Source organism: Pseudopipra pipra, chromosome 4, assembly GCF_036250125.1.
Source record: "Pseudopipra pipra isolate bDixPip1 chromosome 4, bDixPip1.hap1, whole genome shotgun sequence".
Classification (NCBI taxonomy): domain Eukaryota; kingdom Metazoa; phylum Chordata; class Aves; order Passeriformes; family Pipridae; genus Pseudopipra; species Pseudopipra pipra.
Genome location: NC_087552.1, coordinates 72,220,345 through 72,240,130, shown reverse-complemented (window position 1 = coordinate 72,240,130; position 19,786 = coordinate 72,220,345). Strand labels below are relative to the sequence as shown.

Here is a 19,786-nt window from a genome sequence, read left to right as displayed (position 1 = left end):
CCCAGAGGGTGGCTGGGCACTGGAACAGGCTCCCCAGGGCAGTGGCCACACCGCCAGATCTGCCAGAATTCGAGGAGTGGTTGGACAATGCTCTCAGAGACATGGTGGGGTTGTTGGGGTGTCCCGTGCAAGGCCAGGAGTTGGATTTGATGATTTGTATCAACTAAGGATATTCTGTGATTCTGTGATCTATTCCAGTGCTTCACTTTTCAGATTCTGAGAGTGTAACAAGCCCAGTGCACCCAAACTTCCACTATTGGTGGATCTTTGGCAACTGCTTTTGACCTATTTTGGATCCGTTCTAAACAGTCCACGTTTTCTTTATGCACAGTGACAAAGCAAATCCCAAGGTGTTCAAGCTGAGACCTTGCTAATTCTGAGGGCAGCCTCTCCCTGGCTGCCCTTGGAATTCCCTGCCGGAGACCAGTGCTTACCTTTCCCGCATCTGGGTGACACTGGTGACTCACCTTCAGCCCCTGGAGCTTTTTCTGCAGGTTTTCTATGGTTACTCCTCATTCTGGATTTCATAGCTGGTTATTCCTGACTGAGTGAACATCTTGCACGTGACTCTGTTGGACAGCATCTCTTCTTTTCTTTGCTTTGCTTTTTGAGGACATAATTGCAATTTGTCAGAATCATTTTGAGTTTTTATCCGACCCTCCCGAGTACTTTCAGTGCTTCTCAGCTTGGTGTCACCTCCAAATTTAATAAGCATATTCCATGTTCTATCACCCAGGTCATTAATGACAGTATGAAACATTGATGGACTCAGAAAAAAACCTTTCCATGTCATCTCTAAGTGAATTGCTTTTAGGTAATAAGATCATTATATGACATGGATAATTATATTATGTTAATGAAACTGTGTAAAAGAAGGAAATATCTGCATCAAACAGTGATGATGGAAGAACTCATCTACAACGAGATTTCCTTTTCTCCTCTCAGTTTTTGCCTGAGTTGAAATTATCTGACTGAGCTTCAGTATCATCTGAGGCTCATGAGCAGGACACACAGAGAACAAAATAGATTCTGTCCTCATTCTAGAGCTGAGCTGGGCATTTGGAGTCCTGCAATGAGAAGGAAAAGAGCATTTAGATAAAGTGCATAAGAAATGTAAAACATGCTTCATTCCTCTGCCTGCCCAGAAATTCTGTAGAATACAAATAAAGTCTATAATTTAATTAAGAAAACTTGCAAGGACTTGCAATAAAAGGGATTTGCTTCACCTTTGCTTTGATCCCAGGTATGCCTGCACAACTACAGCCCCCAACTTCACCATTTCATTGTGTGACAGCCTTTCCCATAGAGCTTGAGAATTGTAAGCATTCAATTAAACGCACGAATCACTTTATGCTAAATTATGTATTTTTTTAAATTTTATTTTAATATGAAATAAGACTCTACTATGGAAGTAAATGCAGCTCCTCATTTCTAGCTGCAGAGTTTCCGTGAGAAGACTTACTACATTCATATGCCCTGTGTCTATGAGCTCAGCATAACGTTTGAATTACTGATAACCTGAATTATGTGTAAAAATTGATGGAGCCAGACAGCTGTGCCCCTGAGGACTCTCAAAGGCATTAACTATTTCAGTGAAGCCCTGAAATATAATATATGCATTTAGTTACATGTATATCTGCCTACCTTAAACTGTAAGACCTCACTGTCATTCCTGTTAGTAAGTGTCCATCACACGTGCAGAATAAATTTGACTATATTTGACTTCTTGGCAGTTTCTGTTTGCTGAGTTGAACTAAAGCTTCTGTTATTATTTTTCTCGGTAATGTTATTCTCCTGGGAATATACTAAAGGAGGTTTGGTTTGGTTTGCTGGGATGGTTATATACCAGCCTCCCCACACACAACAAATGACGATTTTTTTGTTATCTAAACACCATTTCCATGAAACTTTGGCTCATGTGGAATAATCTATTATATTATTTCTTTCAATTTATTTGACACCTGTCCAGTACTGTAGACACTTCTAGATATCTAAAGTACATCTGCAGCTTCCAGTACAATAGTATTTTTGCACTTCCAATATTTCCCTTTATATCATTTATCTTCGAAACACGTGTGTGAAATATTCCTGCTTATAAATGGATAGAGAAAGTAGGCAGAGACTAAACTAACATAACAAGCAGCACACAGGAATCCTATGCTGAGGCAGAGATGTTGTGCTTCAGAAGTCACAAACAGGCACCCTGGGCATCCAACCCTTTTCTTCCGTAGCTTCTTGCACAAAACTCATCGTGCTCAGCTCACCCCCACACAGTGACTTGGTTTTCTTGCCCACGAGGTCATAATACCTGTGTGAGGCACGGAGAGAAAAAAGAACAGCCTGTCCAGAGCTGGCTTATCCTTTTGTATTTCTCATTCTGTTTTGTTCTTATCTCAGGTTTTGTCTTGCTGTAACCTCTCAGAGGAGGTTGGCTGTCACCAGTGGGCTCACTGTCCTGACACCCAGGCATTCACGTGCCCCATCTCACCAGCCCTTGGTGGACCAGCTGAGTCGTGCTGTTTTCCAGGCAGACATTTCCACCATGGGTTCTGGAAAGGGCTGGCAGCAGGTGGACACTCAGAGCTGTTCTGCTCAATCCTTTTGACATCAGAGGCTTAAAATCTCTGCAGAATTATCTCGCTGGCTCACGTTACAGTTTTTAAACGCTCCGTATAATATGAAATTTCCCTCAGTGCAGCTTCAAATCTCACATCCCCTGTTAAATGCTTAGGGGATTTTTTTTCCCCAATGTGGTAAAATCTATCATCTCTATTAGTAATTATGGTCTTATTTAATCTTGCTGCTACTCCCCCCTGTGGGGTGTGAGTCCTGCTTTGTTTTAGGGAGATGGTCACATGCCAATGGCCACACGGGTTGGAAGTGGTATATTTTCTGCACCTGAGCATCAGGAAGCTCTTGCAGGAGAAATCCCAAAGGCAATCCCAATGCCTTTGGGATCTGTACATCCCTAGGTACAGTTAATGCAGAGTGTGCATCATTTTACACCATGTCTCATGAGTTGCAGATGAAGGAATAAATCTCTGTACCACATTTTGTTTGCCTGGACCTACCTGTGTCACAGACACGGGGAAATCTTGGCTGAGGGGAGTTTTGGCACCACCACTTCCCAAAAAGCCATTTTACCCTGCAGATTAATGTGTTATCAAGGCATGAGCTTCCTACTTTCTGGGTTACAAGTCCCTCAGTACTTTCTCTCTAAGCTCCCTCTTCTATGTCCCATATTTTTGTTCATAAATCAGGCCAGATCTTCTGGACAGAATGGAATTTCGCAACTGGGACTGGACAAAACTTTACGGGACCTGTAAATTGGCAATTTTAAAGCGGGAACAACTGACAGCACTTGTAAACCTTTCTCCTGTGAATCTCAGACATATCTATGGACAGAATAAGCCAAGCTGGTTAAGGCTCCTTGGCTCTTTGTGAAAGGCTGGGTTAAAGGACAGCTTATAAATGGAGAGTCAGGAATTACAGCTGGATTTGAAAGGCAGGAAAATAGTGCCGGTGAATTTGTTGAGGTCGAGATGGTGAGTAGCGAGAGAAGAAAGAAAATAGAGGCAGGATTGACTCAGAGTGATTTAAAGCAGAAAGTTATTGATATGGAGAAATACAATATTGGAAAACAGCAGGGAAGAAAATCCGTAAATTTACAGGTACTGATATTGTGAGAAAGCTTCAAGAATTTGATGGGACTGGTAGAAACAGTTTAGTTTGAGACAAAAGTTATATGAATATATATGTCTAGTGATGTAATATTTATAATCTTAGGACAAAACTGTGTCCAATGAAACTGATTTAGGAATGGGAGCTGGTTCCTCAAGATCTGCTGAAGTTCTTCAGTCTGTTACAGAGATACAAAGACCATTCATTGGGTTTACTCACAGCAGAGAGGAATTTAACATATGGGTGAGATAGTTTAACCTGTTTAGCATATGGAGAAATCCATATAATGCCAATTTGCTGCTACCTTGGTACACTGCCTAATAATTTGGGATAGTTGAGTGTGCAATTAAAATTAAAATCTGTGAGCATAAAGATATTCAGTAGCCTTGGAACAAGGGAAAAAAAATGAAGGTAGTTACGGCGATGAAGTCTAATAGTAGAAATTTAAAATGACATTTAAATTAAATTCTTGCCTCTGTTTGCAAATATGGCAGTGTTTAATGGGGTTTTGATCAGTGCAATATGGTATCCTGGTATCAGCAGAGAAAGGAAATTTGTTCACGGTGCATTAAGCAACATGTTCTTGTGGGTGGTGGGGGATGTCCCTTTATAACCAGAGCTCGATTTAAGTGGGACAAATGAGTTAAATGGGGGTCTGTGTCTGTAGACACAGAAAGCCAGGCTAAAAGTCCGTTTCTGTTCCTCATGAAAAGCTTCACAGAGCTGATTCAGGTCTTCTGTTGGAGCGCCCAGAGCCTCAGAGGGATTCATACAAGCAGAAAAGGTCACACAATGCCCCAAAGAAATTGCTCTGAACTGTGTAATCTATAGGGGAAATCAGGAAGATTCAGCTTTTTTTGTTGTTATTGTTGGGGTTTTTTTCCCTCTCCAGAAATTTACCCCACATTTCTGCTTTGAACAGATGTCTTTAAAAAGTGTGTGGGAAATTTCCAGGAAAGTCTCATACACTTGAATTTTATTATGTTTCTCAAGTGCAATAATGATTTCAGAGATGACTGATGCCATTATTTCATTTAGTTTGCAACATTTTCTGTTTCAATTCCTTTTATTGTGTTTGCACAAATACAATTAGCTGTGGTACTAATCACTGTTCCAAATCATTGAAAAAAAAGAAAGAATACATAGAATTTCAACCTTTTAATAATATTTTCCCAGGCTTGTGAAATGTTCCTTTTTTTTTTTTTCCCTTCCAGATTTAATTGATATTCATGTGTATCTGTCATTACACAGCATTCAAGCTCAGTGTTCAAAATAAGTCTTTGTGTTGCTCCTCTATGGCAGGAGAGACTGAAGTCTGAATGGTCCAAAAATGTGGGGCAGCATTGAAGTAGAGAAATAGGAGCAACAAAGCAGAGGAGAGAATTTAATTTAGGTATTTTGAGGGACTTCATTTACAGCTTAACAAACCAGGAGGTGTCTCCATTGAAGCCTCATGGGCTCTTTAGGTGTTGGCAGGTCATGAGTCCAGAAACTATTTCATGGGTGAATGAGAATGACTTGGATGAGTGAGGAGGCAAAGAAAACACATTGAACCATTGTTGCATCTCAGCTCAGGGAATAAAAGCACACTTTGGTGGAACCAAAGCAAATTCCCAAGCACACACAGGTGTTCTGCCCAATATTGTGAGTCTGTCTGACAAAACCCAGCTTATTTAGAGGAATGAGGGAAAAGAAGTTATGAAAATAGTTGTGATTCTGTTGTAAGACAAATTGGTTGTAGCAGTAGCCAGGCAGTCAATTTGAAATTGTTTAAATGCGAAGAACATTAAACAATAAACATTAGAACTGCCACTTGCTGGAGCAAACCTTGACCCATACTTTGGATATGGGCAAGAAAATGTAGAGGAGATGTAAGAATCTATGAACTGTAGAGACAAATGGCTGAACTGTGCAGCTCTCATGCCTGTAACTCACCTCTGTGACAATATTATTATTACTGATGTGCCTTCACCCTGCCCTTTCCCACTCACTGTAATGCACATTTCAATTAGGCTCTTTGGCATGGGAGCTGTGAGTGTGAGGACACTGACCCCGATGGAGGGATTGGAGTTTTGTTCTGGAGCTGTGTCTGTGTGTTCATACATATGGATAAGGATTTGCATATGTTTGTGTAACACCAAATAAATGTTAGATAGCATTTGCAGGCTTCACCAGAGTGATTTAGAGGGAGTAGGTGGCTACTGCCCCAGAAGATGGAAGGGGTTTGGTGATATGAGAAAGTAGGAGTATAATTAAGATTGCAAACATTATTTATGCTTTGTGGTTGCTGTAGCCAGCTCTTCTGTCTCTGTATCTCCAAGTGTTTAAGTTTTTCTAAGTTCTCATATCTTTGTTTCATGCAAAAGTTTCCTAATTTTTTTTAAATAAAGGAAAATTCTCACTGATGGGCATGCATAGAAACATTTGAAACACAGTTTCTCAGAACATAAACCCAAAAGATAAAAAAATATAACATAAAAATACTTTTTTATAATTTGTATTTTAAGCAGCATTTTTTTGTTTTCATAGTCTATATTATTATTTTAAACTCTTCAGACTGCCGTTATGATGTCTAGGGATCTTTAGTATGTTCAGTACAGTGGGTTTATGTAATCTGCAAGGGATATAAAGAGGGAAGTCACCCCACAAGGGTGCTGAGAGGAGAATTTTGTAGAGATAATAAATATCAAAATCTGTTGAAATTGTCCTGCTATATTTATAATGTGCATTCTAGGAATTGGTAGAGGGGTTTATTCCCCTTCCACTGGTTTTCTAGTTCAATGCAAGTCCTACAAATGGATCAAATGGCAAATATTTTGTAGATAGTCTATTGTGGTCATAGAACATTTATGGCAACAAGCTGGTTAAAGCATCATTTTGCTCTCTGATGCTATAGCAATTGACATTTAAAGAAAGACTTGGGTAGAAGAATGTTTAGGTTATTGGCTTTTAAAAATAAACATTTGCAAATCATATTTACAAAACAGAGTATTTCACCCTCTGTTTCTGAAGCAGGAAACAGGTTCTGTTCATTTTCAGTGCATTCTTTTAAAAATATTATTATATTTAAATAATTATTTTACAGCGTTCAATTAAATGCAATGCATTACTTTCAAAAATAATAATTTGTATGGTGTTTATCTGTGCAGGAAATCACAAAGTGGCAGTTTTTATTATTTACAGTTTAGGTGGAGTCATACCTCTTGTTTACTGTGAGAGATCAATATGGGCCTAAAATCTCATCCCAAATCCCTGAACTACCCAGTTGATCCTACAACTGCTGAGCATCATTTCCCACCAGAGCACAGCCAGGGTCTCACAGCTACTGTGCAAATACTCCTCACAGTATGGGAGGATGCAGAGTGGAAATTTGGAACATTTCCAGAAATATAAATTTTTCTTTCTTAGACCAGTGAATTTTCATTCCAGTAACACTGAGGGCAGAATTTGCTTAATTTCAAGTATTCTGTTTAGGAAACCCCCTCCTCGTATTTGTTCAAAAATGCCCCCCAAAATTCCAATGAATCTCAGAATGGATCTTTAAAGATCATCTGGTCCAACCCCTCTGTCATGGGCAGGGACATCTTTCACTAGATCAGGTTGCTTAAAGCTCTGTCCAACCTGACTTTGAATGGGGCCTGCCCAGAGAAGAGACATCCAAATTCAAAGTGTGAACTTTGAAATTCCTAAAATACTTGAAAGAAGAGTAATCTCTGAGTTTATGTATTTATTTCAGGATGTTGTCTGGGAAATAATAACGCCTATAAAATCCATGTAGTGTAGAACAACACAAAGCAATAGGAGCATTTGTCTTATATTCCTTCTGCTGTATTTTTATTTATTTTTTTTTACTAATAACTGTGCTGTATAAAATAGTTTGTGATCTCATTCAATGACCTCTAAAGTCAGTGAGCTTTTCCACTAAATATCATAAACTTATTGTCAGGCACAGGAGATTAGATATGATCATGATTTCTAGTCTAAGAAACTGAAAATTGGTCTATATTCATGAATGTGCTGTATAATAGGCTGTTGTAAATCCAGTTGGGTTATTAGGATTTATTACTGAAGGGAAGAGTCATGGTTACATTTAACACACCAGATTCAAGGTTTACAGAAATAACCAGTTCTGATAATGCTTTCCTTTTCTTATGTGAAAAAATATCAGAAGTGATAGCAAAACTAATTAAGTAAATATAATTCAAAAGTCAATTTAAGTCACAAGTCATGAAGGTACCAAGGCAACACTTTTTGTGATATTCTGTATTCAGAAGGTATTTTTCCACATCATTTTTTGCATTTCTCTGGGTGGAGGGAAGGTGTTTTAAGATTTAGATTTATTTCTGATTAGCCTATTCTGATTTGTTGGTTAATAAATTAAATTGGTTTCCCTCAGCTGAGTCTGTTTTGCCCATGACAGTAACTGCTCAGTGGTCTCTCCCTGCCCTTACCTTGAACCATGAGCCTTTTGTTGTATTTTCTCTCCCCTGCCCAGCTGAGGAGGGGAGTGACATAAAAAAGAGGTGGCAGTTCAAATAAGATATTTGACATGATGCATAATACTGGGCATTGCCCTTCTTAGCACAGAAAATGTTAATTATATCAGTCAAGAAAACATGACTATTTTGAATTGTAATTAGTTTTGATTGTATAAAGGTAAAACATAGTGGATTTGAATTACAAAAACATTACATAAATGCACAAAAATACATAAATATGTGTCACCCAGCTTTCTTTTTTGTCTTGATAAAATTTGAAGTTGCGTGGTATTTTGGAAACAGCTTTCAGAGGCAACAACTCATTCTTCTGCACGTTGTTGCAATTTGTTTCTGATGTCAAAAATATGTTTTTGTAGAGGAGAATGATATTAGAAGTGAAGAATTTTACTATGAGATGCTATTTGTTGTAATAACCTGCTCTGGAGTTCATCAGTCAAATGCTGGCATAGGCAGCCATTCTAGCAGACTCTTTTTTTTTTTTTTTTAGAAAAAGCACTCTTTAGCAAAATTTCTACTCCTTGGCTATATTAAATGATTGATGGGCATTCTTACCTTGACTTAGGAAGTTACCTAAGAAAAGAAATTTCATCCTTGAGTATAAAAATATCTGTAAATGTGTGCATTTAAAGCAATTATTTTTTTAAAGATACAGCTCTCTGTCTAGCAAGAAGCTCGTGAAATATTAATTTTGTAAACCCAGTTCCTTTTGGTTTGCTTGAGCTTGTGGGATTAGTCAAACAGGCTCACCAGAAACACTTACAAGTACCTCACCTGATGTGGTCGTGGATTTGAGGTTGTCCACTCCCCATCCTGGATTACAACCATCAGTGGGTGTGACGTGATGGAGGACAACTGTCCTGCTGGGTTTTGTTGACCTTGTGTAATTTTCCTGCATTATGGGGAAGCTTCCAGGGTCACTTGGCATTGGCCCTTGCTTACCTCTAAATACAGAAAACCTTTACCACCTTACCATTACTGTACTTAGAAGTAAACAAATTTATGAAAGTAAAACTAAATTATGAAACGTATACAATTATTAAAATTAATTAAATGGTAAGTATTAAAAATGGAGATAACAAAATATAATTTCCAAGCTCTGAATTGATATTATAGCATCCCACCATTCCCCTCCTGGATGTAATGCTTCCTGATGCCAGACAACAAGCCATGAACATACAGATATTTCAGCAGAGAAGAGCTCACTTGATATATTTAGAGTCTTGTTCTGCATCATTTCCAACTGCTTTGCAACGCTGACTTGTTAAACACTTTCCTGTGGCCAGCCCTAGTCATCCCATCTGTGTTATGTGAAGTTCTTCTGAAGGTCAAACCTCAAAGACAGTTTCAGGACTGATGCCAAAATGAGTTTACACTTTGTAGATGCACTTTTGCTCTTTATCTTAGGCGGGTCACTGGCTGGCTCTGAGTGTTTAGAAGTCATACCCTTGCAAAGTATAATTCAGATATCCATGTGATATTTAATCTGAGAAAATAACCCTTTCTGATCTTTTTGGAATGAATCTTTTATGTGTATGAACAAAACAAAACAAAAGCCTGTATTGCATGTTGTTGAAACAGATTATTAAGGGGAAAACATCGTCTTAATCAGGTTTGTCAGCCATTAAACCCAAACCAGGATTCTCTTATTTAATCTCTACCACCGCTTGGTTTTGATCTGGGACTGAATTTCACATGAATGCTGCATAAATATTTTAATGTCTATGTAATTATCCTTTAAATGGACAGCAGTATTTTAGCCAGCTGGTATACACAATTCATTACTACCAATTTGTGTCACCTTTTGTCTTGGAAAAGCTCCTTTTTGATTCTTATGTGGTTTTCCTCTTTCTTCTCCTTGATCCCTGTAACTTTTAATAATAGTTGTCCAAAAAAAAAAAAAAGCGAAACCACCAAAAAACCTAAAAATAACCTTTTCTGTTGAAACAGCCTGTTGGTGTTCATCTAGGTATTAATTAATTGCAAGAATCCCCTCTGTTCTCTCACAAGCAATCAGAGGGGTATTTTCCTAACCCATGTTGTGAGAATAACTTTTCTATTCAAATGACCTTCTTTTATCACTGGTTTCGAGACTGAGGAGCAGAATGGGCGTGTGGCAGGACATACTTGAAAGACCTGCTTAAAGGCAAGCTGTGTTCTGCATTGTTCCACAAATTATGGGATGCACCACTGAGATGCATCCCACAGCAGTCACAGAAATGCTGGTCTTTGACACAGGAGATCCCAACTCCATCCTGCATTCCTTAGATGGGGAGCATCATCCAAATAATATTTATAATTTACTGAGCCTGCAGTGGTGGGTTAACTGTTGGACTTGATCTCAGAGGCCTTTTCCAACCTTAACTATTCTGTGATTTCCCGAGAGCTCATGAAACTCTAGAAGATTCTTCCCGAGGCAGTTCAAATAGTGGAGCACAGCATAGTTTCACAGGTTGGGTCTTTACACTTCTCTCCCACATACAAGATCTTTAGAAAAACAAAGTTTTCATTCCTCTCCTTGCTCCTTCAAGATAAAGAGAAAAAGGAGAAAAATGAAAAAAAAAAAAAAAAAAAAGGACTGTTCACTTTATACTGGAGAGGTAATATGCATCATGGCACTACTTTAAGATGAGATACTTCCTACCCATTTCACACTTTAGAAATAATTACTTAACACAGTGCAGCCCATTTTATTCACAGTAACTTTTTCTCAGTAATTTACTTGGTGGTTCTGAAGTGAAAAGCATCATGTGGTGTGGAAAGCAGCAGAGCTGCTCCTGCAGAGCTTTAGTTTATTTTTTTTTTTTTTTAAATTTCTTTAGGCGTTTGATCATCATGGAATTGACTCACCCTTAACACTAATTGCCATACTAAAGAAAACCTCACTAAAATATAGTCTATTAGAAACCAGGACTGGGAATTGGAAGTAGAGTCTAGTTCCCACAGGCTGTGGATTCAGTTGTTCCCTTCTTGGTGTTCATCATGACCCAGGGCAACAAGCAGAAGCTCCACCATTGTTCCTGTTTTAGTGAAATCATTGATTTTTAAAGGAAATATTTATTCAATTATAATTTTGTAGATAATGCCAGTGGAATTGCAGGTTATATAAGAATAGAGTAATAAATAGGAGGTGTGGAATGCTGCATTGTATTACTGTTGAAATCACTATTGAAGTCACTGAAGGGCCAAACTAGTGAATTATTCAAATAATACTATTTAAAATAGTTGATAACCCTCTATATTAAATATAGGTTTAAATTGGGACATCAAGGCTTTTCAAGAGGGAAAGAAGCAAACCAGTTGCAGAGGTCAGTCAGCACTTTTACCACTTGCAATTAGTTTCTCTAAGCATTTGTCATTAAAAAGGGACTGTGAGCAGCTGCAGATGTCTGTGGAAAACTTTTAGCAGTGCATGATTTGCACTGAGACTTGCAAACTACCATGTGTGTATTGACACAAACTATTACCCATTCCTCAGGGAAAAATCTGTGGTGAATAACTCAGATCAGGAGTTCACCTCTGAAGCCAAGAATTGATAAAGGAAGGCATATCCAGGATAACTTAGGAGTTTTAAACTCCACAGACTTTCAATCCTTCTAAAAACGTGCACACATGTTCCATTGGATGAATTTTCGGAAGCATCCAGATAACTTAGCAGGGCATGAATAACTATGGAGCTGGCAAACCAAATCCAAGCCTGTTTTAATGTTCTTTGGATGGCTGGACTTCCTCTGGCACCTTTGAAGTCTTGTTCTGTTTCATTTATGAGCATCAGAATGAAGGTGGTGCCAGTTAGCATCTGTCTCGGATTTATTTCAGGTCTTGCACTGGAACCACAGGTTTCAGTCTGCTGTGATTTCATTTAACATTCTTTAACATTTTTTACACTCCATTTCCTACCAGAAGTCTTTGTGGCAATCTACCAAGAGAACTATCTTGCTTTTAACCCCTTTTGCAATATTTGGTCAGGTTTAGTAGTGCCAGAAGATGGAGATATAGAAAGGAAATTTAAAAAAGATAGGATTGAATTTTTATTATTATTATTTTCAAAGGCAAAATGTGCAGTAGTTCTGCATGTTGTATATGCATACTTTCTTCCATTTCCATTAGCTGTGATTTGGACTCCAATGCCTTAAGAATTTCAGTGTCATCATTACCAAGAGAGTTAACTTGCCATATTGCACATTCATAGTAATAACTCTTTTTGGAGGCATTTATGTTCCTGTGCAGAACTATTCATTCAATTACCCTGTGGACCAGGCAGGGGTGGTCAAATTAATTACTATCTCATGAATATAGAAGATAAAGGGCCAAATCCAATTAAAGACCTCAGGGTTTCTGAGCTCAGAGTTACAACATGAACATTTTAAGTGAGTTTTTTACCACAGGGGTACCTAAACCTGGGCTGTGCGTTGTGGCTATTGAAAAAAGTGAAGTCACCTCATTCCAGGAGATTCACTGTGCTGAGTAAAGTCCAAGCCCCCATCCTCTCTAGATCTTAAAAAGCAAGTTAGGGCTGGAAAGAAAAGGCTTTTCCCAGCATGTGTTCTATCCTGAAGACCTATATTGATAGGTATTTTTTGAAAAAAAGTGATGTTCTAAATATCATAGAGATTATTCTACCCCCTATATTTTTATTTTAATATTTGAGTATCATGTAGGGCTTCAGGCTGATTTCCTGTTGTGGGCATTCACAAACCCTAATTCCCTTTATACCTCTGGACTGGGTACAGTTTTACTTGTTGCACTGAAACTGGGCTGTGGTGCAGATTGGGATGAAAGGGTCAGAGGGACCCCAGGCACCAGTGCCCACCCCAGCATATCTCATCTGGGGACTCCAGGCAGGGCTCTGAGGGCAGGTTTGCATTAATTTGTCCTTTTTGAACCCACCAAACTTGCACCTCTGCCTTTTTGGGGGGAGAAGGAAAAGTCCCTTCCCTTCCCTGCTCCCATTTTGCCCACTTAAACCAAGTAATCTGCCTGATGATTCCAGAAATAAACCTTTTATTCAATGGAAATTTGGAGTGTCCATGAAAAATGAGTGTTCCAATCATTCAGTGGAAATAATGGTAAAACTCCTGCTGTCTTGAGAGGGAGCACAGAGAAGCTTTGTAAATGCACCAGTTATCATTTCAGAAAAGGTCTTTATACATTTAGTTTTATTGTAATAACAGAACAAAAGCCAAAAATTTTTCTGATATCTACAAGAAGAAATAAGGACTCTAATCAATCTGTAGAAACAAAGCATTATTTTATGCCTAATTAGTTTGTAATAGCATTTGCAAAGGTTGGGGTTTTTTTTCTTTTCTGTAAAAAAAGGCTGTTGATGAAAATGTCACAGAGTTATTTTCAACAGGCTTTTGCTCAGATATCCCACATGGACATTCTGTTATTTTGTGCTGGCTTTTACACTAATGCCCTGTAATTGTGTTTTACTTCCTCTGATTAAACTGACAAGTAATTTGAATGGATATCACTTAGCACATTGATCTGAGGCAGTGGCAGGAATAGACCACGGCTTTGCTCTGTAAAAATAGACAGAGCTGGTCCTTTGCTTCTGCATTCTTTTGGAAGTCTGGTTGGAGTTTAAAAAGTTCTTTTATTTTGTGTTTTGTTTTATTTCATCCCTGTTGCCTCGTGGTTGTGATGCCCTACAAAGGAACACGTGGACATGAAGCAGCCTGTACTCAAAGTGAAAGATTAATTACAGTAATGAGGATTGAGTTATTTTCTTTCCCAGGCTTTGCTCTGTCCCCAGTCATTCAAAGCAGGAGCTGAAGTTATGGCACATGTCCAATTAAACCTCACGCTCATTGTCTGCTTGCAGGTGGGGTTTTCACAGGAGATATGTCAGGGTGAAACCCTTGTTTCCAGACACATGTCACTGCCCTCAGAAAGTTTGACACCTCCACTGATACTGTGTAGGCTGCACTGTACATTGCCAAGTAGGGTGTCAGCACTGGAAAGCAGCAGTGCTTTCAGATAATAATTATTTCAAATATTTTTCCAGCTTAGACTGTAATTAAAAGTGTTCAGAACAGGTTGGAGGACAAAGAACGTGCAAAAAAACCCAACCGCTACCTGGGTGGCTTGGAAGGAACTGGCAAGGTAAGGGAAAAGAAAGTAGCAATTAATTGGAAAAAGCATTTAATTCTCTGTTATAAGTATTGAGTTGGCATTGAGTTTGAGCTGCCTGCATTGATGAACACATTTTTGATTGGACATAAACAAGACTTATTTCCTTGTGGATCATCCAAGCATGGTGCAATTAAAAAGAGAGAAATGCAGATGTAATAGTCAACACACATCTCATACAGAAATCTATTAGATAGTGACAGATGCAGCCAACTAGTTGAAATCTTGTTTTTCAGTGATATTTGATAATCAAAGCACTCTAGGTGCTCACAAAAACCAGTTCTGTGCCTCTTAGGCACAGACAGATGAGTTTGGGGGGTGTGGTTGAACTCTGAGGTTCTATAATGCCTTTGTGCCTTTGTGCAGTAATTCTGCATCTAAATAGAATGGCATAGTTGGAGCTTCAATATGTTCATAAGAAATTTTCATTTAGTACCTGTAAATGTTGTGAATGCTCTGATGTACTTCCAGTGGTCACTTCATTTCTCAGAGGTGCCTATTTGGTTAAAAAGATTCTTTGCTGAAAAAAAATGCATAACGTTCCACACTATGGAAGCCAGTGTTCTAGTCAAGTGTCATCATCCAATGGAGTCTTTTTCTAGAATACATAAGCAAACAAAAAAATCTTTGCTTACAACCAAACAACATTGTGTGGTTCTCGTGTTGCTCCGAGAGAGCTGAAAAATACTAAAAGGATGTTTTCAAGGGATGCTGAGATGGCTCAAGAAGTCCTGCACTTAATTCAGTGAATAACACTAATCCCTGTGACTCATAATACACATTTTGGTCTAAAACCAACTAGAGAAAGATTGGCTACAAGAGCTTTCTAGTGACTAAGGGGTAAAACTAACATAAATACCAGACATCAAAACCACTTCCTTTGAAAGTTCTAAGAAATATTTCCACTAATCTGTGACAAAGACAAACCAAAAGTTTAATCAATAGATTTCTGAGTTTGGATCCATGAAGTATATTTTTGTTACATGCTGTAAGGCACTCTATCTTTCTCTACCCCTCCTCTTTTCTTAGTCGCCTAATATTGCATCACCTTTTAACTGATAAAATTTGAACAGAATACATTATAGGAGGCTTCATTAATAACTACTTCATGACTTAGGAATATTATTATGCTTAATAGAATAGGTTTTTCTCAAGACCTTTTGTTAGAATGGGTAAATTTTAACATTTTTCATTTGCATAGTCCTTTACTACAGGTTTACATATCTGAAGGGAAAGAAAAAATGTATCCTATCTGCTTTTTTCTCCAGTTATTTTAGATTAAGAGAAGACATCAGGAGCCATTTAAAAGCAGATTGCAATTTGCAGCTGGAAAGCAGCTGGTGGTTAAATGAGGAGTTTGTACTGGACCCTTTGCAAGTAGAAGTCTGTGAAGAAATTAGAATAATTTTGAATTCTGGAGTAAACATTTCTGACCTTCTAAATGGAAGCATCTGCAAGATTTTATTTATATGATGAGTGGGGAGATTCTCAGCTGGTGTAAATTAGTGTGGCTTCAGTGAAGCTGATGTTTTTATAACAGTTTACATCATGCACATTTCTTTCCTCGGAAATTCTATTTTTTATATGCGTTTAAGTGTAACAGCATCAATTTTCTGTACTGACATTTTCTGAATAGAAACAGGCAGCTTCTTCTATGAAAACCCTTATGTTTTCCTCTGAGTAAGCACTGCAAAGGAAAAGATGCTATTTAATGACAAGAAATATTCTACCAGATTTAAATTTTAATACGTATTGTTACAAAGTCAGCCCCTCAAACAGAAAGGAGTGAGGGGAAGCTTCACAGACATCAGCTCTCAAGGGCATTAGGACAGAAACCTGGATCAGAAGTAGACTTGCATGCTAACACTCATATCACCTCAATTCACAGTGATAGGGATCCCATTACACACACACTGCCAGAGATTTCTTGGGGACATATCAGAAAACCTGTCTCAGGTTATTAGTCCTGGCTCTTCCAACTGCATTTACTTGTTTTCCACCGTTATCAGCAAACCTCAGTTCCAAATGAGGCTGATGTTGGCATATGTCTTTATCTGAGAAAGCTCAGATTGGAGAAATGCAGCTAAACTGGAGGGGTTTTTTTTGTTTGTTTTCTTCATTAGGTTGTGATGTTTCTGTGTTTCTGCGACCCAGCACCCTCAACCTTTCCTTGCATTCAGTTGGGCATTGCAGAAAACTTCGTCAGGGTTCCCTTGATCCCATCGACCAAGTCACTTAGGATGATATTAAACAATGTTGAGCCCAATATCAATCCTTGAGAGACCCCACTTGGGACAAGCTGCCAGTTTGAAAAGAACCTGAGACTGTACAGATCCAATCCCGAGTCTGAATTATTAAGTGTGTTTCTTTTAGACAGTGAGAAGAAAGCGAATTATTTTCAGGACCTCAAAATATCACATCCTGGAAGGACTGGAATATCTTTTGTGGAAGCTTGTAAAAAAGGCACCTTTATGATCCTGTATTTTTTAATTCTCTGGAAAAAAAAAGCATCCAAAACACACAAAATTTTTTCAAGACACAGTCTCCAGCCTGATCCTTAGGAGGGTTGGACAGTCTTTATAGTTATTAAGTGGGCAGTTTATCTCATGTTACTTATTTTTTTTTAAGAATTAATCATCAAGCATTTCAAGATCCCCTCCATTGTTGATGGAGAGGAGCAATCCCATGTGGTGACATGTATTCCATATTAAAACAAGTATGCAAGACAGATGGGTGCTCTAAAAGTGCCTGTCACTTTATACCGAGTATAGAAGGAGCTAAAATAACTAGATTTGATTCAGTATTTCTTGATGGTAAAATTAAATGGGATGGTCCTTCCCTGAAAGCTATCACTGTTTTCTCGACTGGCAGTGTATGCTGCTTTATAATCTGAGTTTAATTAAGTGACACAACTCTTAAGTGATAGCAGGATATTCTTGCCTTGGGGAAGAATTTCTAACAGATGCATGGCTCTCCCTCCTTCCAAAAAAAGCCCCAAACAATGCATGTGTTTTACCTAATGAAAATCAATGAGATTTGGAAGATGCACTTGCCTTGTCCCTTAGGAAAGTCCCATCAGTTGCCTTTCCTGAATGTTTGGTGCCTCAGTAGGCTGAAAAATCCAGTCTATCTAGAAGAGCAGGACCGTGTCCTCACCACAGTGATCCTGGAAACTCTAGTTCAAAAATACACAGAAGTGCAGAAATATTCAGTGTATCATCTACAAGTGAAAAAAAAGATCACCAGACCCCCAAACAATTGCTGCCTTTGTTCTTGAGAGTGAAAAAGTTCTCCATCTTAGGCAACCTCTAATATAATTATAAATATAAATTCCTCAGCCAGTTCTTTTTTTTTGGAAGCTTAGATGCCAGTACATGATTATGGGTAAATATCAATTAATAGTAGCAGCTGCCACTTGGGAACCATTGTGATCAAGCCCTAATCCTAACTGGTGCTTCAAATCAAACTGCAGTCATTGATAATGTTTCTGAAAGTCCTTGGTTATTGCCAAAAGACAAGAAGTGGTTACAACAGTGAATTATGCAAAACATGAAAAACAACAGCCACAAACCAATCAAAGTGAAATACTCCCCTACACACAAGTTTTCCCACTCTGGAAAAGATAAAAGAAGCAACTACACGTGGCTGATATGGAACAAACCACTGAATTCACTGATTCACCACTTGGAGGGATTCAGATATCATGGTGATGTGGCCTGCACAAAAAACATACATAAAATATGACAAGAAAATCTTCCCCAGCCATTAACAGATACAGTTTTCATTATTTCTTTATTTTGTTTCAAACTTGGTTTGTACAGATCTAGATAAAACTTGCTTGGATCCAGGCCAAGGATAAGACCTGTGCACCTCAGGTGCTGATACCGTGTCCAGCTCACGACTCATTTTAATTTTATTGAATATATTTACTCTCTGGCACTGCAAGTTTGTGGCTTCCCCAGCTTTCTACACAGTTGTTATCATTCATGCTACACTGGAACCAAATTCACTGGTCACAAGGTAATTAAAAACTGCTGAAAGAAATTGTTTTATTTAAGGAGAACTTGCTGTATCATACATTTATGAGCAGATTGTTCAGTGAATGGCATTCTAGAACTGGGGAATATCGTGGAAGGGCCTGTAATTCAGTGTTTTATTGCAAAGGAGCCACACCCTGAACATACTGGGATGTCTCTGCATCCAAAGGAGTGTGAGCAGCAGGTGAGGGGGGGATTTTGCCCCTCAGCCCCACTCAGGTGAGACCCCACCTGCAGCTCTGGGGCCCCCAGCACAGGAAGGACATTGAGGTTTTTTTTTAACGTCCTTTCATGCAAAATTCTCTTTTATTTCCCTGAAGAAAACCATCAGTTATTGAGAGGAAAAGGGAACATACAAATTTTCATTCCATAGGAGGTAGCAAAGTTGAAGCTGGCAAACAGGTGATTGCAAACCTCCATTGTAGTTACTTAGAGTAAATTCTAAAACCAAAAAAATTTATAAGAATAAATATACGGAGCTGAGTAAAACAGTAATTCATGTTTGTATCATGCTCCCAAAAGACTTCTTGCCATTCAATTTTTCCATAAATTGATTTTTTTTAACAAGTCTTCTTCAGCTCATCCATAGACGAACCACACAGGTTTTGCAAAACTTGCTTTCCTGTCCCATCTCCCTAGCAAATAACTAGGATTTTCAACTTCCAGTGAAATTTAGTCTCTACTTGCTTCTCCTGTAATATATAGTTTAGCCTTTTCCTGACCCAAAATTAATCATCTTCTGTCAGAAGGGGAATATGTATTGGTATGTTTAAATGTAGATTTCTGTTTAGAAGCACTGATGCAGCCTATGTCTGTTGTTCAAAATGTTCTTCCTCTTAGTACTAAGCTTCTCTTCATCACTTTTAAAAGGGCTATTGAACATGGGCACAGTTTTAAAAGAGTGATGTTGTTCAATGTTTAAAATAAAATATTAGGACAGATATATTTTTGAGCAGCAATTTACGCCTTAATAAAACACCGTGATATTGAAGTTCTGAATAAACTGTAAATGATGGAACCCTCTACCCATGGGATGGTGAAAATATAAAAATAAATCAAGATTTGGTAGCTTTTGGATCAATAGATAATCTTTCCACCTGTCTCCTGGAGGCTGAATTACTGGAAACAGCAGTGAAAGTGTCTTGGACATGCAACACGTAATGTGTGGGGAGACTGAGCTTTCTCAGATATTTTAGCTTATATCTAACAGAGGAAAGTGGGAAAACAGTGGTTCCAAAACTTCTTGCACAGTTTTAGTCCACTATTATTATTAATATTATTATTGTAAAATTGAAACACTGAGCTTTTGAATGATGCACTTCAGAGGAAAAGGACAACAACCCTCTCTAACGTCACTCATTTAGTTGTCATACATGTTGGGTTTTGTCTGTGACATTCTGTTGTAGGCCTGCAGTTGCTGCACTTCTTGTGCACTTC

The 19,786-nt window shown here is 38.3% G+C and overlaps 1 protein-coding gene across 6 annotated transcripts in view; it reads left to right on the top strand.

Moving 5' to 3' along the window:
* Positions 1-19,786, top strand: part of CTNNA2 (catenin alpha 2) — a 486,975-nt gene that overhangs the window by 346,103 nt on the left and 121,086 nt on the right. The window contains exon 1 of one of the 6 annotated variants that reach the window (XM_064653548.1): positions 14,193-14,285. The exons of 4 other annotated variants lie outside the window; for them this stretch is intronic. The gene's annotated coding sequence lies outside the window, so the exon portion shown is untranslated. Of the gene's footprint in view, positions 1-14,192; positions 14,286-18,214; positions 18,333-19,786 lie in introns of those variants that run through there. One more of the 6 variants, XM_064653547.1, reaches the window with a different exon arrangement.